The following is a 13562-nucleotide window of genomic DNA, read 5'->3' on the forward strand; positions in this document are numbered from 1 at the left end:
GTCTGTAGTACACAATCTCTTGCACACCTCCGATTTTCCGTACCTATTTATCCCACGTCTAGGGATCGGCGGAACACGAGTGTGACTTCAGTTTAATCGTAAATCTTTCTGTCTATGTTAAGTTCTTGTACATAAACTCCTTTTGCTCGTGGCGATTTTATACATCTTTCCTCTTTTTGAATAGAGTGATTTATCAGTGTCCTAGAATAGTCCGGAAATAAAACAACATGATGACCTTTACACCGAACAGCCCATTTAACTACTATTTTATAAAACATTTATAAGAGTTTTCAAACTATCTGTGGACGAGTTGTACCAACGAGTGTACCACATGTTCCCGCAAGTCCATAATGGGTCGTACGAGGGTGTAACCATTTCGTCTCAGACGAGAGTCGGGGCTTCGTGGTTTTAGTAAGTCTAGTCTAGTACGATCTCGGCTGAGACTTTGTCTTTGTTTATATTCTTTAGTCTAATGTCAGTAAAGTCTAAGTCGATGGCAGTGTCGTAGGACTTAAAGACGTGAGAGGTTTGTAGTGGTTGCTGCCTGAGGTGCCAGAGTGACCATCCTATCTTCCGTCCCGCAACGCAAGTACGGGCTTCTGTCGACCTAGGTCCCCTCGGTTACCTCGGCCCGAACCCCCACCGTCGTCTGACCTCCCCTTACGACCTCTCTCTGACTCCCCCGAAGGATGACGTCTTTGTGGTCGTTCAGGACTCCTTCGTGCTCCTTGTTCTTCTATAATTGCGACTCTCCCCATTCACACCGGCGCTCCGCCCGAGTAATGACGTTTTGCTCGAACTAGTGCTCGGGCTGCGCTAGGTGGGGACAGCCAAAAAGAAAGTAGGTTGTTACCAGGGGCGGAGCGACGTGTAATAGCGTAATTAAAGTGCGGTCTATGATTTGTGTGATTGGCTGAACTAAGGGTTATCAATTAACTTTAAGTACAAATAACTGAATTTTACTAGCATAATATCGACAGGAGATTCTTTCATTTGAGACCGACCTCGAGGCTGTTGTTTTCACTTAAATTTTATTACAGAAACCGGTATAAGATGACAGTATGAAGGGTTAAACTTCGTGGAACTATCATGCTATATTTGAATAATATAGTGTAGGACCATACCTATATAAGGCATATTTATACTTTTTATTTTTCAAAATACCAAACAGATCATGCATTTTAGCCATTCCTCATTTCGCTCAATTTAACACTGTCTTTTCATGGGCTGATTCTGTGAGAACAGCACCATCTACAGGCCTGGCATATGTACTACAGCGTCTCCAGCGCTTTCGAACGGCAATGTCCGTGGCTGTCTCCTCCTGATTGGTGGAGTTGGCCCAATAGCCGTAGCGCCACTTCTGTGACGTCAGAGGAGTGTTCAAATCTGGATCAGTCTGTATCAGATCCGTTGCAGCCCCTTTTTTAGAGATTTTGGTATGGAGGAAAATAGAGAGGGTTGTGTTTTCTGACACTTGGTGAGTTCCCTGGAACACCAGGGACACATATTCATGTAGAAAAGACGTACACAAGTGCATTTTGCATGATAGGTCCCCTTTAAAGTAACTGGTTCTCCGCTCCCCTCTTCTATCTGTACCTAAGGGTCCTAGACCAAAATGAGATGAGCCATTTAATTATTCCTAACACACTCAATTACTTTATTTAATTAGGCCTTAAGAAAATACACGGTGAGATGTCAGGCCTTAAAGGTACAATACATGTTACCATTTTATAAGAAGAAAGAGAGCATTTCTCTGCCCTGCGTCCACTCTGCCCTGCGTCTTGCATCCAGTGGCTGCTCAACGTGTCAGAGGAGGAGCTTGGATTGAGAAAAACACAGATGATGGTAATCCAGTATGCACATCCTTATTTAATAACATTCTTTATGTTTCAAAGTATATATTTAAAATAATATTATAGCATGAACGCAGAAAAGATTTACCACTGAAATGAAAACAGATTCTATATTAAGACAGCACGTGCTGAAGCAATCTCCAAATAAGATTTAACAACTTACCATAAAGAATGTGTGAGTTACTCTCCATATGTTGAGGCTATTTCCTTCGATAAAAATGTTACGGATACATTTATCTGCAGCCAAAAAGTATATTTAAAATCAGTTAAACAGTTATTCTTTATGTATGGTAGCAGATGCATTATAACGATGACACAAACAACTTCTCAGTTAAAAGTAAACCTATCTTAACAACATTTGTACTATGTGTTCAAAAAGACAAGCGCCTGCAAGTCTTCCACACATGGTGCAACGTACGCACGCATAGCAGCAACCTGTTCACAACAGCTAGTTTCCTTATAAAAGGTACACCATTTCCAATAAAACATGTCATTTTGTCTGATAAAAGCACACATATTTCTCTAACCATAAGTGTCAATGCACATCTCAAATGCCATTCATTATAATGCATTGGCCTTTTCATTGTGATGTCTTTGTCGGGACTAACACATTTGCTCTTCAGGCTTGATAAAAACACCTTTGTTCATTAAAGTGTCTTTGTTAGAGTACGATGCAGGGAAATACATACCCTTGGTGTGACTCCACATTATCAGCAATTACACATAAAGTGAAATATTTCAAATTGTGCTGTCAGCTGTGTGTACTGATAACATTGTTGTGCCATGGATCGGCTTTGTTCATAGTGATAAAAATCCGTTTGAACATCAATTACGATTTCTCTAAATGGAAAATGTCAAAATATTTTGAGTTACAACCGCTGAGAGTTTGCCACACCATGAATCAGCTCCACGGGGGAGGCCTTAGGCTTTATTTACGACCCAGCAGTATCACTCTACTGAGCTGCAGTGTTGTTTTATCCATGTGGTTTCTCTCACTTGCAGCTTTTGTGTGATTTTTGTGCAGTCAACACTACATTTGCTTGCAAAATGGTGTCAGACAATAATTGTAACACTGCTGTGGGACAACTGCAGGGATGGAAACATACACAGACCAGAGTTCAACCAAAACATCATTTATTATTTCATCACTTTTGGGTTCACAGGTGAGGTAACATAATATTTGACAATCTTCTTTCAACAGGGTCTCTTTTTATTGTCTAATCGGCCTCTGAACCTCCCCTGATAATGCCATGGACGAATAGTTTGAGGGTTAACAGGATCGGATGCTACTTTGTCATGAGAGGCCACCCCTAATCTCCCTCCACCTTCATAACAAAGGCTGACATCCTTCCTGCTTGTAACACACATTTTTGTGAGAAAAAAGGAAACGTGCAGTATTGCATTTTAGGCACAGAAATGCCATGTAGAATAGCAGGATCATCGATCTGCACATTTCTGTGTGGACTGGAGGTGAGTGGAAGAGGCGAAGGGTTAACAGGTGTTCACGTTTTTAAAGGTAAAATAGTGTCTGGGCAGTCACAGCTCCTGAGCACAGGGAGCGCAATGGGTCAAACCAGGTTGAATAAAATCTCCACGAAAGGAAGATTTGTATCACCTACAGCGGCCTTTATTCTCTTTAGCTTAACCACCAATTTCAAACCCGTTTTCCTCCACATGAAGGAAAGAAATAACTCAAAAGGATTTATAAAAAAAATTATAAAACCTCAACCTGTAATTGCCACCTTATCACAGAGGAGACGGTTCCTGTGCCCTCGTGACCCTGAGAGCTGTAGTGTGGGGAGCATTAAGCTCTTGGTCCACAGTGAGAGATTTATTGGCTCTTATGGTAGGAGGGGCCAAAGATGAAGCGCGGTACTCCTACTTAGGTTAGAGGGTGCTTCATCCTGGAGCCAGGCTGGGAGAGGGAGCACTCAGGCAGGTGTCTGGTGGCTGGGCGATCTGAAGCCGAGCCAAAAGCAATTCTTTGTAGGTTCCCTATACCTCAAAAGAAGCAAATAAAGGCGTTTGAAGTCTTTGCTTGTTTGATTCACACAGCCAATGCAGGCACAGGAGACATTAGCTCTGACTACATTTCAGTCGGCACTGACTGTGTATGCAAAATTAGTGTGTTTGTTTTTCTCTCTAATTATTTTTGGGGCATCTTAAGCCCAAAAAAACAGAGGATGATGCAACAAAGGTCGTTAGACAGACTCGTACAGGGGATCTTGACACCTGTAGGCCATTGGAGCTGCTTGTGTTTGTATTTTGGTGACATCTGAGATGATTTCATATTTAAACCAGGTACTGAAGTAGTTCATTTTCTCTTCTTGCAACTGCCTCTACTTTTTGATGTCTCTTCACATCCTGCACATTCTGGAAGAGCTTTGATTTTTCACCCAAACTGAAATAATCTGTTCTCCAAAATAAAGATTCACAGCTTGTGCTTCTTGTAGTTCTTGTACCATCGTTTTTTGTCCATCAATTTCTATCTATTGATTTTGGACGCAATCAAACAGCTTCAAACATTTGCTCTACCTTGGGTCTTAAAATATGTATACTGGAGGGTTGAGTGCCTGGACTGTGATTATGGTAACTAGCTCTTAGTGCGAAAAATGCTAAAGGGATTATTTACTATCTGACCAGGGGAATGACGTCCAGAAGAAGTTGAAGTATATGGGACATCAAGGCTACTCTCTAAATGGAAAGATGCATTTATAACCCTCCCTGTCCTCTCACAAAAAAGGAACACTTGAATCACATGTCCTTCTAAAGCAGAAACGTCATTGTTACCTCAGTGTTTATTTGAGGGAATGTGTTCGAAAAAACACCACTCTTATAACTATCAGCTTGAATTGAAATGTGCTATCATGAAGAAATGCTCATCTTGTTCATATTAAAGGAAATGTTTTTGCTTCAGTGGTTCATTATCAATATGGACTTCAACACTTTCTTACTCAGGTCGTAACTCAGTTAAATGGTTCTTATGATTATGTAAAACCTACACAATCTACACATATTGAAACACTTTATGACACACACACTGATCATAGCTTTCCTTTCGAGCCTCAAACACCAAAAGTCTGCCTTTCTTTAAAGCTTCCCTTGCTTACACATACTACAAATCCACAAACAACGTTTTCTGTCTATAATTTAAAGTATCCTTGGGGGCCTCAAAGCTATTTTCCTTTTTAGCCAAGGGAAGGGATTTACCAAATAGAAAAATATAATTCTTTCTAGCACTATCAATGTTTGATTATGTGCACAGATGCCAGCAACTGAACCCTAAACACAGCCTGACGTAAAGCCATGCAATAATGATACAGAGTGGAATTTGCTTTGACTTTAACAGGAACTAATTGCTGAGATCTGAACTGAGGATAGGGGCTCACTAGTCATGACTGGATGTGTTAAATTGCCATTGGTTGTGCTTCAGAGCGTTTGCCTTCATTAATCACAGATTTTCTTCAAATTGTTTGGTTATTTAAAATGAGCTCTACAAAGGTCATTCCTGGTAATTACAGTCTAGCTGTACTCTACAGACACTTGTGCTAATGTCTGTCATTCAGATGAAAATCTAATTGATGAAAACCGACACATGATATCGCACTGTATACACAGCCTCTTGTTAATGCTAGAAAGCACCAACAGCTGCACTTCATCATTTCAGCTCTATGTACATTTATGTGTCAACAAACTCCTTTAGTTAATGCTGTTTTCCATTCTCAGGAGAAATAGGGGAATATAGCAGAAGCACATGTTTATTTCAAACAGCCTCAAGCTAAATTCACATTAACAGCATTACAAACTTCACCATAATGGGACAGGGCCTGTGGGAATAGCTCACACAGTAGATGCCCATATCCTATGCAGTACACACATAAGCTAGCTAGAACGATTCCTCTTTGAATCTGCAGGGTATTTTGTAACACTTTAGTTGTCAGTGGTGTTATTGGAGCTGAATTACAGGGGGATAACAACAGCATGGATCTTCCTACTCTCTCGAGGACGTCCCTGTGCCTGCAGTTGTGAAATGTTGTCAGAAGTGAGATCACCTTGTTACCAATATAATTAAATACAAAACAGTTTTTTTAACTCTATTCAAGCTAAACTTTTTCTGAGACCTTTCAACAGCCTGGAGCTGTAATGACAGACAGAAAATCACAAGTGAGACTAATAATGAATCTCACTGAGAAATCTTGTTTTAAATAGTGACAGGTTGGTTGGTCTAGAAATTAGACGTTCTGGCCAATTATCAGAGGGTGCTGCGAAATCCCAGGCGCATCCCTATATCCCACCAGCAGATATTAGATTTATATAAGAAGATAAGAAAAGTTTTGAGAAGTTTCATGAAGTAAATCAAGTTAAATTAATAAAAAAAATGCAGTAGCATTATTGCATTAGTTGTATGAAAAGGCTGGTACATTTAAAATATTATTGTTTGAAACTTTTCACATGTGAACAAATGGTAATTGCTGTGCATGGTTCTTGTGGGTTTTCTACTTTTCTAAAGAAATGTTTTCAAGTTTATGGAAAAATGATCAAATTAGCTCAGAGTGTCCATGTTGTATTAATGCCGGACACATTTATGAACATTCCTGCTAACTTTGACATGGATATATATTTGAATACTCTTGTTCATGAATATGTTGCACTGGCCTTGGCCCACTGCTTTGTTCTGACTCTAGCATAATATATGCTATTTCCAAAGATAAATAATAAATATAAAAATAGTTTTGTCTGTGATGCTTTGGACGTGCGAGAAAACACTGCATGCACAAAACATGAAGTTAACAGGGTTAGGGTTCAAGACGAAAAATTGAATTTAGTATTCAGTAACGTTTCCACCAATTCCTAAATACACTTCAAATATCGCACACATTCTCTCAAATGTCTCCTGTGAGGAACGGGGGAACGGCCCATATGGACTAGTTTCTTGAGCCTGAGCCAGAAAAGCGGCTGGAAATGGATGAACGGTTATGGATGGGCCGATTTACAAAAGACCATATTCTCTCAAAAAAATGCATTCCGCTCATTCCACTATCAGTAGTCGCACTTGTTCTTTCTGTCCAACTTATTTCATGAATTCACACATTTCATTCCATTTTCCATCAAAAGCAATATTCCCTGCCTTTTCTTTATGCCCTTTTTTAGGGACTGTGTTTAAAATTCATCATCATATTACTAAACGCCGGGCGACTGCACATTCACCCAGGGCATTCCTTATCATGCCATTCAGGGAAAATACAGGCACTAAACCCAGAGACAAAAGAACATTCACTGCCGTCCACAGCTCGTCATTGAAAGGACATTTAGGGCTCTCCAAAGAGCGGGGAGGAAGAGGACCACTACCTTCCAAAAGTAGACCTAAAGTAATTCCCTGTAGTCATTGCAACTCCCTGCATTCTTCATATTATAATCTTTATTCCGGGCTAGGGGGCTCGAGTAAGGAGTCGGAGGAAGAAAAGTATTTGGGAGCAATCTAATTCAAACAGCAGACAGTCAGCTCACATAAAAGGAAAGGCTTTGAGTTACTTTTGCTAAAAGTTATACAACTTCTTTTGTTTTACTATGATGCTGATTCATTGTGTCATTTGGACTGTTATTATTGGGCATTTGATAAGGATTAGAAGAGACACTTGATTTAATTAATGAAGGTTGATTTAATAAACAAACACACATACAGCCACTCGACTGTCACTTTAGGTACACATGCAGTGTCAAGGCTTGTTCCTACAAGGATTTAAAAAGCAAAATTCATTTCTTCCAATGGAATTGCCACATCACTTAAATCGGCTATGACAGCAACGTTAACCAATGCATATATTTTGCATGAATGTTCAACTTTGGTGAACTTTGACACAAATATGTGTTGTTGAAAATAGTAAGCCATCTTTAAATCTCAAGCCATCTCAAGGGAACAGAGAGTCAAAGAGGCCAACATTTCACAAGTAACTTATGTTATTACACCATCCACTTTTAGTTGACCATGGGGTAAAGCGGGGGTATTCAACTCAAATTCAACGAGGTCCAGTTAGAGAAAATGTCCCCATGCAAAGGTCCGGAACATCATAAATGTCTAACTTGCTTTATGAATTAGTGTGATATATATTGAAGTAGCCTGCAGCTGTATCAACGTCTGCATGTAATCAACAACTGACTGCCAATCAAATAAAGAAAGTACAATTCATAAACAACAATATTTATTGTCAATGAACATTGAACTATACAGATATACAGTAAATACTGTGGATATGTGTAATGTTCCTCTCTGGCTGCATTTAAAAATAAAATAGAGAAAATAAATAAAATAGCTTTTGAAAATATGTGCATCTTAAAAGTGCTTAAAATAAAGGGTAGCAGCAGCTTGAGTTTCCCTTTTTCTTTGTTAACCGTTTCACATCATGACTTAACAGTTTCAGACGATTGAACATATCAGTCTTTACATATCATAACAATTGAACAGTTTTAAAGTTTCCCTTTCTTTCCCTCTTATATTGCAGTCCTTCACTCACTTTTTTTTAATTCAGTGCGTGAATTGAGCTCGAGCTTGTCCTGCCAGGAGTTTGTAAATCTGGTCAGAAATGGTGTCAGGGCCATTCTCATACACTCATTGGTTAGCCTGGAACGATATTTAGTTTTAATTTTGATCCTGGTGGACTGATCATATTGGGCTCTGGTAAAGGATAAAATAAACTCAGGGTTTGTAGGTCACTGAAATGTTGCTGGCTGAGTCAGAGGTCAGGTTGTCAGCGACAGGAGTTGGTCAATTATTCCTGATAGTTGTCCCAATACATCAAGGTTCATGAGCCACATATTTTTTAATATTGAAATGTGTTTTCTTTTTACATGTGACACGGTCAGCAGCATCCCTGCAATGAATTTTGAGGAGCTCATTTAACTTTGTCGAAATGTTGGAGGCTTTTTGAGTTGATGTTAGTCCTGGCTGTATTGTGGTATACACTGATCTGATTTCCAGCCTAAGTAATGTTTGTATTGTTCCTTACGGCATTAACGTCTGAATTGCCAAATCAAGAAGTTTTTTCTGGCTTTCAACAATGTTTAATGCTTCAGGCTCCACAGTCCTGATGTCTGCCAGCTGAGGAGCTCAGGCAGAAATGTTGGACTGAAAAGCTGCCTTGGAACACCTGCTGTGTTCCTTAAATTCAGGACAAATTTAAACATATACTGCTGTCATTTAATTATGGATCTGGCTGGGTAACCTGTTTGGCAATGCTCTGACAGTAGCAGTCCCTTTGCATTCAAAGGGACAGAGCCTCCGGTTGTGAAATTATCAGAGAAGAACTGAGTTTCTTCAAAAATAATATAAGCATTATCTTAACACTTACCTATTAAATGTTGCCATGCGAAAACTGACATTTTATTCTAATATCGCTATGCATATTCCCCATTGTATCTCATTGGACAAATTATCTTTGAGACGCTGTTTTCATGCAATTAATTAATAATCCAAGCTGTTACTTAAAACGTGAAATTACAAGACTGTGAAATTGTCAAATTTAAAACGGCAGAGGAATGGATTGAATAAATAACAACATGTTTATGTGGAGGAATTACAAATGTTACTGAGTTTATGTGGAGCTGCTGTCCATATAAAGAAATACATTGTGTCGTAACATTGAAAGATCTTGTTCAAGTCAAAAATAGGGACAGAAAGTTTCCTGAATTAAATATTTTCTATGATAGAAAACTCTTACTCAAATGTGCCTGTTAATATTTGGCTATTAAGTAGTCAAAGATATCTAGGAAGACACTCACAAAAAACTAAAACACTCAAGTCTACAGATTTAGAATTCTAGTCAAAGATGGACCGGAGATTCGATTTTGAATTATACTGAAGTTGATAACCGTAATAATTTATTTGTTGATTGGAAATGTATACACAGCTCTGTGATCCTAATTAGCCTGAGGATTAATGTATAAAGGTTTTTCTAAGTGTGTCATCTACTCACTATGAATGACCGGTTGTTTTAATATTGGTATTTTTCTTTTGATAATTCGTCTCTTGCCCATCTTTCTGTCATGGTGACTGACAGTTCGAATAAGCAGAGCATTACAAACTGCACATTAAAATGCAGACTGATATTAAAGCACTCAATGCGGGGAAAATGCAGCAATAGAAGAAAAGCATTTGCAAGAACAGACTCAGGCTTTCTGCTTATTGTGATGCACTATATAACCTCTGGCTATATTAAAGTCAGAGAAAACAGGCCCCGATATATCTGCTCAATACAGTGGGTAAACACACCAGGTAATAATGTGAAAGATAAGAGCAACCTAGATGACAAACACACAGTTCAACTGAGTTCAAGTTTCAAGTTCAAATGTATTTGCCATCCAAACAGTAAAATAATAAATTTAAAGAAATAAATATTGTCAAATATTATTACACAAAAAGAACAACACCAAACTATACAAAACAATAAATACACATTCATTATGGTTGCCTTATTAAGACGCGATCATGCTAAAATGTTTACCAAATGTGTTCCATTGTGACATTAGTTATTACAGATGCTGGTGACAGAAACGAGGTAGTTTACTGGAACGAACTGTGTGTGTCAGTTCTGTCTGCACTCCAGTAGACCCTCAATACTACTGAATGTCACTGCTCACATCTTCAACACCATAAACATTGATGAGACCACGCTAAAAATCATTTCACAGTTTGCAGTTTCCATCAAACCCTGTCTGCAATTTGCCCCCAGTCATGTACATCTCCATCCAGATAATGTGTTAATCTTCTCTACAGTGCAGACAGTCTCTGGAGATCACTTGTCTATTTCATGGGTAGTTTCCCACAGAAAATAAAAGGGAAGCAAGGTAACTTAATTATTCTGAGATCTTCAAGTTATGACTCTATACATTTAATGAAACACATTGTCAAATCAATGTGTAGTTTCCCGGGTCTTTTGTTCTGAATACAGAGGGATTAGATCTGTGCATCTTAATAATAAATATCATAAATACTAACATCACAGACAAAAAACAGTGGTTAAAGATGGTCGTATCTGCCAGTAAGCGTGGTTATTGCTTGACACAATAAATGGGGATATGAGAAATAAACTGTTCCTGTATTGTATTTGCAAAGCAGTTCTTAATACACTGAATGGCTGCAATTCAAATCTTTATAACTGTGTTTGAGATACTACTTAATACTTGAGAAACAATCTCAGCACTTTGGCTCGACCAAAAATCGTTTATAAATGTGCTATATAAATACAACTTGATTTGATTTGTTTTGATCCAACCATAACCCAAAGGATTCTGTCTAACTAAAACAAAATATCTAATCAACATGTTGGGAATATATGAATGAAAATTACAATTTGAAATGCTTATCAACACTTCAAGTTCCTGTAAAGCAGAGTAAACGTTCACCACATTACATATAAGTCATGTAATGTAATAATAAAGTGTTCGATGCAGACCCAGGACTTTTGATAATATGTTATACATTCAAAAACGTCCCTTATTGGCTCACTTATTATGGAAAACATTTGAAAGATGATGGTGGCTTCTTTCAACTATTTTGGAGACTGGGTATTTCTGGTTTCCATCAAATATTCCAGATTTATATCACACTCTATTGCATAATCATTATTGATTAATGTTGAATTAATGAAAGGTCTAATACATAAAAAAAGGCGAAAAAAGACTAATATAGCAATTACAATTAAGAAACTCATAATTTGAAGAACCTACAAAGAAACTAATTTATGTAAGAGTCTAGGTGGAACATCTTTGAATACATAACAAGATGATTACATAATTAGCTAACTGCACCCCTTAGAGACCCCATTGTCCTTTGAGCTTGTCCAATTTGTAATAGGAAAAATGAGATGTAGAATATAAAGAAGGGTCGAACAAAGTTATACATATAAAGGAAAAGGAGAAAAAGGAGAGTTCTCATTCATAACACTCCGTTCGATGTCTCACTATGGGATGCGCCTCAACGGGTATGCAAACAGAAGCATCAATCTCATTATGCCAATCCTGATTGGCTGGTGATCTTGACGTCTACGTCAGGTAATCCACCCACCCTATAAGTAGCTTGCGCTACGACGCAGCGTCATTCAAACACCTCTTCTCGCTTCAGAGCACATCTCGAATCATCAGTAGCCGGGCTAGCTTAACGGTCCACAGACTGAACCCAAAGCTAACATTCGGTCGACGGGCGCTTGCCGGTTACATATAATATTGTAATCTGCCTCGCCCGTTTCTTTCTTTCGAAATTACGGTAAGGTTTGATTTTTTCTTCAAGCTAGTAACATACCTGTTGCTAGCTTTTCTTCCCTCCACACCGACACCACGGTAGCGAGGACGTTCTCTTTTCTCTCTCACACCAGAGGAGACGGAGATAAAAACAAAAGGTATTAACACACCAGTTAATATTCTTTAAAGAATAAAATCTACGCCGTCGCTTTTTCCTCTCGGATTAACGACAAGGTTGGATTTTTTTCTCAGTAACGTACCTGTTACTAGCGTGTCCACTCCACGCCGACACACCGGCGATCAAAGATGGACCCTTCTCTCCCTCGCACCAGAGGAGTCAGGGACTCGGAGGCTCGGCTATGCGGCTGTGGGTTTAAGATCTCAGGCACAGACTCACACCAGGTCTGCTCGTCCTGCCTCGGGCTGGAACACGCCCAGGAGGCTATCGATAACCCCGGCTTGTGCGGGCATTGTGCCCGCTTCACCATTAAGAGCACGCCAAGCTAGCTTGTCGGGACAGGACCCCCTCATGTCCGCTAATTCGCCGGCCGGCAATCAAGACATGGTGGCATACGCCGCAGAGATTGAGCCCCGCGCTGTGTCAGGATGGGGCTCAATAACAGCGGCAGCCGCTGAACCGGAGCCCCGCGCCGTGTCAGGCTGGGGTCCGGTGGCGGCAATCCAGGGTGCCTCCTCCCTGGACTGTGAAGGTATGGAGAGGCTCGGCCTGCTCCGCATGCCGCCCATGGAACCGCTGGTGGCNTGGTTCCACCCGCGGAGGATGTCCTGGAGTTGGACTATATGGAGGAAGAAGAGGATGCCTCTGAGTTCCTCCTTTCCGACTCGGATGAGCACGAGGATGACATCTTCGTTTCATCGGCTCAGGCTGCAAAAAGGGAGCGATGTCCGCTCTCCCGGGCGAAAGCACACCAGCTTCGCCCTGCCTAAGTATGGACTTGCAGGCCGTGTGTCAACACGCTGCGTCCAGGCTGGACATCCCATGGCCTGAAGGAGACCTCCAGATCTCGCTACGAGGGGAAGCAATTGCCCCAAGCAGCGAGGACGAAGAGGCAGCTCCTTCCAGTCTTTCCGCAGATGCTCGACGAGGTGTTGGTCTCGTGGAGAAACCGCCCTTTCAGCAACAAGGCCCCAATCCAGGGTGCCTCCTCCCTGGACTGTGACGGTATGGAGAGGCTCGGCCTGCTCCGCATGCCGTCCATGGAACCGCTGGTGGCAGCCCACCTCCAACCGAGGCTGGCTTCGACACCGAGCAGGAACCCCACGCTACCGGCAAAGGCAGACCGTTTTCAGTCAGCCATGACCGAACGGGCCTATAAAGCCGCAGCTTTGTCCGCCAGGGCACTCAACGTCTCCTCGCTGCTGACCGCCTACCTTGCGGAGCTCTGCGAAGAATTGTCGAGCAAACCTGAGCCTGCCGTGTGGGACGAGATCGCAGCGATCACGGACATTTGCCTC

Source organism: Notothenia coriiceps, unplaced genomic scaffold, assembly GCF_000735185.1.
Source record: "Notothenia coriiceps isolate Sejong01 unplaced genomic scaffold, NC01 NC01_scaffold00011011, whole genome shotgun sequence".
NCBI classification, from domain to species: domain Eukaryota; kingdom Metazoa; phylum Chordata; class Actinopteri; order Perciformes; family Nototheniidae; genus Notothenia; species Notothenia coriiceps.